This window comes from Carassius auratus, unplaced genomic scaffold (genome assembly GCF_003368295.1).
Source record: "Carassius auratus strain Wakin unplaced genomic scaffold, ASM336829v1 scaf_tig00215844, whole genome shotgun sequence".
Taxonomy (NCBI): Eukaryota; Metazoa; Chordata; class Actinopteri; order Cypriniformes; family Cyprinidae; genus Carassius; species Carassius auratus.
This window is the reverse complement of record NW_020528270.1, coordinates 462,324-470,788: the sequence shown is the minus strand read 5'-3', so window position 1 is coordinate 470,788 and position 8,465 is coordinate 462,324.

Here is an 8,465-nt window from a genome sequence, read left to right as displayed (position 1 = left end):
CAGGGAAACAATGAGTGTGCACTTTACCTTCGGCTAACGTAGCACGGACGTGTCAGATGATGGAGTCTCCGGAGCCGGAGTGAAGGACATTTGGGAAGATCGCATCCTGGGTGCACCGGGCCTGTGCAGAAAAACACACGGAGTAGACGTGGTGGGACTGTTAACAGCACGCTATATACTTACCCCAGACTTGTGCGCGTCAGCCCGGGATGATTCCAGCGCGTCTCTCTGCTCTCTCAGCTGGGCCTGCCTCACCTACAGGTTGTGAATCTGCTTCTCCATGGCCTCGAGCTTGAGCTGCACCGAATGTAGCCCGAACTAGTCCCCACCTGCAATCAAAGGTAGACATTCATCTGCCATTAAAGCAAGTAACAGTGAACAACAGTGGTAATGTGTGTGAATAGAGTATTAGCAATGTAAGCACCACTGATGCTAACGGGCTATAAGCTACCTTATAATAATTAAGGTAGGACCTGGGAGATCAAAATAAACTAGTGATAGCGAGGCGCTCTAATTGTTTTTGTTGTAGAATACAATAGAGTATATATATATATATATATATATATATATATATATATATATATATATATATATATATATTCACACGTTATATAAACGGAAATGATGGTGTATAAAATAGATTTTTAAGTTAAAAATAGTCGATAAAGAGAATATAGTGACGGAGCTCAAACACAGTACAGGCGCCAACAACAAACAGGAAGTCATTCACAATCCCCAAAGTATTTATAAGAAGTATTTATAAGAAACTGAAAAAAGCACAAATGTCAGGGCATGACTAAACTTCTCCAGGCCCCAAAAATACCCTTAGACTCCAGAGGGTTAATGCAGTCCATTCATCCCCCTCTCGAATTATCACCAGGTGATATGCAATACGGAGGTATAAATTAGTGAAGATGGTAGCGCCCTGGGGAAGTCCAAAGGCTGTAGCCATAAGTGGTTATATCGTTTCTTCACCCTGATGTTATTTAGGCCATGATAATCAATGCATGGGCGAAGACTTCCATCCTTCTTACCCACAAAAAAAAACAGCCTCTGCTGGTGAAGTGGAAGGCCTTATAAATCCATTCTCCTGTGCCTTACAAATGTAGTAATCCGTTGCTTACGTCTCTGAATATGACAACGAAAAGAGTCTACCTCTTGGAGGGCCAGTTCCTTGTAGCAATTCAATGGCTCAATCATAGGGTCGGTGAGGGGGAAGAGTATCGGCCCGGGATTTACTAAACACATCCTGGAGATCGATATATTCCTGGGGAACTCGGGATAGGTCAGGAAAAGAAACAATCAGAGCTGGAGGTGTTTGACTTGTGGAATGGCTAGTACCCTAGTTCTTGACATATTTGACTCATGCTGGTCCCAGGGTGGTTTAGGCCCCCCAAAAGACTCCAGGGATGAAAGAATTCTGGCGCTTGGACATTCACATCTTCATCGGGTGAAACATCTAGTTGGCCAGTCAATCTGAGGATTGTGAAAAACAAGCCAAGGGTAGCCAAGAATAACCAGGAACTCGGGAGTGTCTATAATGAGAAAAGACAGTGATTGTTAATGGGAGTCTATTTCAACTGAAATAGGAATGGTACAGTGCATTACCTCGCCGGACCCCTGAGGTCTATAGTCTAAAGATGTTATAGTGAGCTTATACTAGAGAGTTATTAGTGGTATCCTCAAGCTCTTGGTCAGAGTATTGTCCATGAAATTGCCAGCAGCGCCAGAGTCAATAAACACAGAACCTTTATGCCAACCATTGCCCCAGTAGAAATGCATCACTGACGAAAATCCAGCAGAAGAACGGGGTTCAGTTATTTCTCTCGTCTCAGCCCCCCTCTCTCTGGATGAGAAATCACTTTTCCCAAATTCAGGGCACTGAGTTCGAAAATGCCCCAGTTCACCACAGTACAGACATTGCCGCTCCCGCATACATTTGTCCTGTTCAGATTGTGATAAGCAATTTTTCCCAAGCTGCATGGGTTCCTCTGTGAAAAGAGGTTGTTTCTCAAACCTCCGATCTCTAATTCGGTTGTCCACTCATTGATGGTGACATCAATGAGAGAATCAAATGTGCAGGATATAAGAAAGCTAATTCATCTTATAGCTCTGTTGCAAGAGCCTGATTAAATCCAGCTTGAAGAGCCTGTTAATTCCAGCCACTCTCCGCTGCAACAGTATGGAACTCAATAGCCATTTCTGCTACACTGCATGCTCGAGTAAGTTGAAATAATTATTGGTCATTTCCTATTCCTCCTCCTGGATGATGGAAGACCCTCTTCATCTCTGCTAGGAATTGCTCAGAATCAGAAGTGACTGGTGAACGATTTTCCAAGAGCGCCATAGCCCATTCCAAAGCTCTTCCAGTTAATAAGGTGATGATATAAGCCACCCGACTGCCCTCCGTAGGAAAACAACTGGGTTGAAGTTGGAAGGCTAGAGAGCATTGTGTGATAAAGCCTCGACAGCCCCTGGTAGTCTGGGCTCAAGAAGAGGAACCACTGGAATGGGTTGAGGTTGAGGAAGGATGGGAGGTGGTGTGGGTAACTCAAGAACCTCCTGAGCCAGAGGATTTTGGGGCAAGGATAGAGTTCAAACAATGAAGTATTTGTGTGAGTATCTGTTCATGATGTTGAATAGCAGAAACTTGATGGGTGAGCTTGGATAATATTCTCTCCACATTTGATGAAGGGCCTTGACTCTCTGCTGGGTCCATCTTTTGGTTCAGTCTTGCAGTAATAATACAGAAGCAGAAACTGTGAGGTTATAGATAAAAATCTTGAATGTTGTTTTAGGCAGGGTTAGTACCCTGATCTCCTAAACACAGAGCTGGTGTTCTTCCTTAGTGAGCTAACTCAAGGTTGGGTTTTTTTGAGATGCAAGTGCAGAGAAATAAAAAAACAAGAAGACGAGAGGTATAAACTCCAAGTAGCTTTACTTGTAGAGATCCCCAAAACAAGGAACAAAGTACCAACAAAATACAGAAGCACAGCTTCCAAATGTCAAAAAAAGAGAAAAATAAAACAAGCACGATGGCTTAATAGACTCACAATATGCATTTGGATAAACAGGTAGGTAGGCTCAAGACTGAACCAAAAGCATTGGCTAAAGGCAAACTTATATAGGACCCTACACAGGTGAGTGTCATCAACAATAATTGCTAAGAACAGAGATCTTGCTCATGGTTGCCCCCTGGCAACTAGGCAGAAAATTGCAGTGAATTATGACTTAAAAATTTGAAATGATGACTAGTTAAATAGAAATTGACTTAAAAAAATACAATTATGAGATTAAAAAAGTTGAAATTATGAAAAAAAAAAAACCTCAATTACACTCTAAAAATGGCTGGGTTAAAAATAACCCAATTGGCAACCCAGCACTGGGTAAATATTGGACAGAACACATGCTGGGTTAAAGTAACCCAGCATGCTGGTTTACACATTTTAACCCAGCATGCTGGGTTATTGAGAAAACCCAAGATAGAGTCATTTTTACCATTTGTGGGTTTGCATTTTTATGATTCTGGGTTATTCTTGCTGGGTTATTCTCATAATTTCACTTTTGCTTAACAAAGCAATCATGGATTAATAAATAATGAAGAATACAGGTTATTTAGACTGTTAAAAAATATTTTTAATGCCATCTGACATTCAAATTTTTTTTACCAATGACAAACAACATGGAATTTTCCCTTTTTTTGTTTCCAGCAAATGCAAAATAAATAAATAAAAATCACAGAAATACAGTTGCAATAAATAAGAAAATTATTTCTGAATGACCTGTGTCTAGCTGTTTAACTATTACATTTTGAGATTTTTAGCTATTTAAATACACAGTGAAATGACATTGACAATTAACATTTTTAAATTTAAATGTAAAATAATTTAAAGATGTCCTTAAATTTATATCAAGTATATAAAGACTCCTACATAGGTAGATGTCCACTGCTTAGGGTAGTTCAACATATAGTTCACCCAAAAATGAAAATTCTGTCATTTATTACTCAACTTCATGTCGTTACAAACCCGTAAGACCTTCGTTCATCTTCAGAACACAAGTTAAGATATTTTCGTTGATATTCGAGAGCTTTCAGACCAGGGTGAATAATTAGTGACAATTTTCATTTTTGGGTGAACTATTGTCAAACACTTAAGCTCTGAAGCTCAGAGCAGTGTACTCCATTATAGAGCCTGTCTATGGAAGGACAATTTTCAAAAGGAATTGCTAATTATATTTTCAATTGCGTTTTCCACATTTGGATTGTGACAAATTGTGACAATCCAAACACAATTGCAAATCTTGAACAAAAACACTGTTTCAAAAACACTGAACAAAAATTACGGTTTCAGTTTAGTGACTGCCAAATTTCAAATGGAAAAACAAAGTCAGTTTGTAGCTGTATTTTCCATGTATTATGAGTAATAAGCCTGTCATATCGATCAAATACTGCATCATAGCAGCTTTACAGTATTGAATAGGAAAATAGTGTGTAATAATGCAAAGGGACAAAAGTAAACACTCAGTTTTCAGTTAAAGTCAATTCGTCATTGATTCAGTGATGTATTGTCCCTCTGTGCAATCAAGTCGATGATATCGCTTGATATTAATTGTCCCCAACTAAAGAAAAACAAGGAACAAAAACTCCATCGTTGACAGAATGGAGAAAAAAACCTTGGGAGAAACCAGGCTCAGTTGCGGGGCCAGTTATCCTCTGACCAGACGAAACCAGTAGTTCAATTCCAGACTGCAGCAAAGTCAGATTGTGCAGAAGAATCATCTGTTTCCTGTGGTCTTGTCCTGGTGCTCCTTTGAGACAAGGTCTTTACAGGGGATCTGTATCTGGGGCTCTAGTTGTCCTGGTCTCAACTGTCTTTCAGGGATGTAGAGGTCCTTTCTAGATGATGATCTCCATCTGGTCTGGATACGTACTGGATACGGGTGACTGCAGTGACCCTCTGATCTGGACACAGACTGGATCTGGTGGCTACGGTGACCTTGGAATAAGAGAGAAACAGACTAATGTTAGCATAGATGCAACATAAGAACAAGTACATGAGGTTTTATGAATTACCATGTCTGTTTTTTCACTGTGTCGCACATGTTACCTGCCAAAACTCAAATGGAATCTTTAGCATCTGAATTTCCAATGCCTCACATTGAAAACTGTCAATTTTTGTCAGAGGTGGGACCATACTATGGAGAGTGTTTGTATTGGGAGGTGACGTCACTCAAAGACAACTGTGCAAAATTCTTTGAACAATGGAGGTTAAGGCACTACTATCCCCTGCTAACAGTTAGATCCACATGGTACTATTGGTCAATATTCATCATTAACCAAATGCTTTTCACCGGAGGCATAAAATATAGGGTAATATGCAACTAGGTAAATAAGAGTAGAACTGCAATGTTGTTTGCTGACGTGCATCAGAGTGCAAACAGTGAGAGATTTGGGGTAAAAACTACAAAATATCTCCCAATACAAACATGCCCCATAGTATAGTCCCACCCTTGACACAAATTGACAGCTTTCTGTGTAAGGCATCTGAAATACAAATGCTTTTCAATTGAGTTTGGACTATTTCACAATGTATATGTCCACATGTGGAAAAATACAATTAAATATACAATTTGCAATTCCTTTTGAAAATAGTGCAGAATATCCTTACCTGTCCATTGATTATGATCAATGCCTGAGAGATCTGCTGGCATTTTTAAATCGCCACGACAATTGGATGGGGTTTTGTGGACTCTGCTCAGTTAAGGAATTTCATGTTTGTTCCAACCTTTAAAATAAAGTTGAAAAAAAAAGAAAAAATACAAATTGTTTTAATAACAGTGATTCAGTTCAATTAACTGTGTGAAGTTAATCATGAAATTGACCCATCATGATTATGAGTTAAATTCACCTATGAGTTGGTCTACAGAAGCAGAATATGATATAGTGATTGACTGAAAGGTGTGCTTTCAAACTGTCTAATCAATGGGATGTTCCAGTTATTATAAATCACAGTTTTATGTTAATATGCTGGCTATGACTATATCAAACACACACAGTCACTGGCACAGATAAGGGAGATCACACTGCATGTGCGCACACAGACATTTCTATGACAAGTCACGTAGGTAAAACAGTCCATATATAAAAACTTATAGATGTAGCAAAGTGATAAGGACAAGTCAAAAACACGATCTGGAAAATTAATAAATTAGGTACATTCTGGTGTAGCTTTAACTATAGCACGAAATAAAAATATATGTGCGTTTAAGTTACGTGAGGGTTAACGTTAGTTGATTATCACAGACAAACAATTATGTAAAATGTATAATAAACAAGAACTTACCGTTAGACGCCTCAATAAGACTGCACTCGACCAGTTTTTCTCTCACAAATGTATCCATGCGCTTTTCTGACAGGAAAAAAAACACATTTTGAATTATAATTTGTATGTAAAAAGACTTTATAAACCACAAAAGCATCAAATCACTTCACTAACGCGGCCAGCGTCACTCGCTGTGCGTGCGCGTACTTTGAAATGCCCTGAGACGTCGATTCTTTTCCGGGAATCACTTTGTTCGAGAATTACTGAACCGGTTTACTTGAACTGGGTCGTCGGTTCTTTTAGACCTGCGGTCCGACTATATTGTACGTAATTTTATGATTTAAATGTCGATATGGACAACTGCAGGCGTTTACATTAGAGCAGAAAGTCGTATTCACTTTTTGAACTCATTTGACTCACTTAAATATCAAATTCGCTTTTCAGTGTCAGAAACTACTTTTTCCTCTATTTTCACAGGTTTTCGCATATTTCAGCCATCAGTCACTTTCTGAAACCTAATAAAACTTTATTAATCTGTCGTCTCAGATAACGTTACCTTAACACGATTATGCGAGTCGCGTAAGGTAGATTGGCCGTTTGAGGTAAACTGTTCATCATTTAACGTAAATAATGTTGGCCTGTAGACGTTTAACAGTATTGTTGCTGCAAAAAAAAGTTATAATTCTGCCAATTTAAAATAATTATTATTGAAAACATTAAATAAACTTACCTTAAAACAGTTGAAAGCCGTGGCTTTGCCCCGTTGTTCTTCCAAAGTGACAGTTGGGGAGCGATTTAAACATCTTCAAGGCGCGTTAAATAACCCAGCGCTGGCCTGAAACAACCCAGCGACGCAACCCAGCAGGTTTAACCCAACACCTGGTAAATTGAAACTACCCAAAAGTGTTTAAAAAGAAATTAAATAACCCAACAAAATGACCCAACAGACTCAACCCAGCATTTTGGGTTAAAAAATAACCCAGCCGTTTTTAGAGTGTATGAGATTTTAAAAATCTAAATTATGACTTGCTGACCTACAGCCATATGATCTAACAAGATACAACACTGAGGGTCCGATGAATTGTGAACATATTAAGGAGTATTTTAAATGTGGTTTTACTAATGGCAAAATTCTTGATTTTATTGGTGGAATAGCATGGAATAGCTCTGAGCAAACGCACACACATTGTCTTAGAGTTTGTACTTGACTAACTGGGGCCCAGGTCAGGAAGCAGACAGACTGGCTAAACCGACCTCAAGTCACAATAGTCAGTTAATTCTCAGCACATAGAGGCTCCTTCACCTAGATAACACACTATAGAGACCGTGTCTGTTCCCCAAACTAGAAAATACAAAAAAAGTCCAAAACAATTAAGAGTATCAATTTAATTGCTTGGCTTATTAAATATCAGGTCCCTAATCTAGATGTGCTCTGTTTGACAAAAACCTGGCTAAAACCTGATTTTAAACAAATCTACCCATGAGCCACGTGGTTCAATTAATAACAATGTTTTCAGGATTTCTCAGAGGGCAGGCTTCAAGTATAACTCATTTGAAGTAATGGTGCTTCATATAACATCATCCAGAGAAACAAATGTTAATGGTAAATCCCATACAGTACTGGCTACTGTATACAGGCCACCAGGGCACCATACAGACTTTATTAAAGAGTTTGCAGATTTTACATCCAAGTTAGTTCTGGCTGCAGATAAAGTTTTAATTGTTGGTGATTTTAATATCCATGTTGATAATGAAAATGATGCATTTGGATCAGCATTTATAGACATTATGAATTCTATTGAGGTTGGACAACACTTCTCAGGACCTACTCATGGTCGAAATCATACTGTTTAATACTGTCACATGGAATCGATATTAATGGTGTTGAAATTATGCAGCCAAGTGATGATATCTTAGATTTTTTTTTGTTTTGTCAAACTTCATATAGCTAAAACTGTAAATTAAACCTGTAAATTCTACTTCTTGCTAGAACCATCACGTCTACCTCAAAAGATCGCTTTGTAAGTAATCTTCCTGATGTATCCGAATTCCTTAGCATATCCAAAACCTCAGAACAACTTGATGATGTAACAGAAACTATGGACTCTCTCTTTTCTAGCATTTTAAATACAGTTGCTCCTT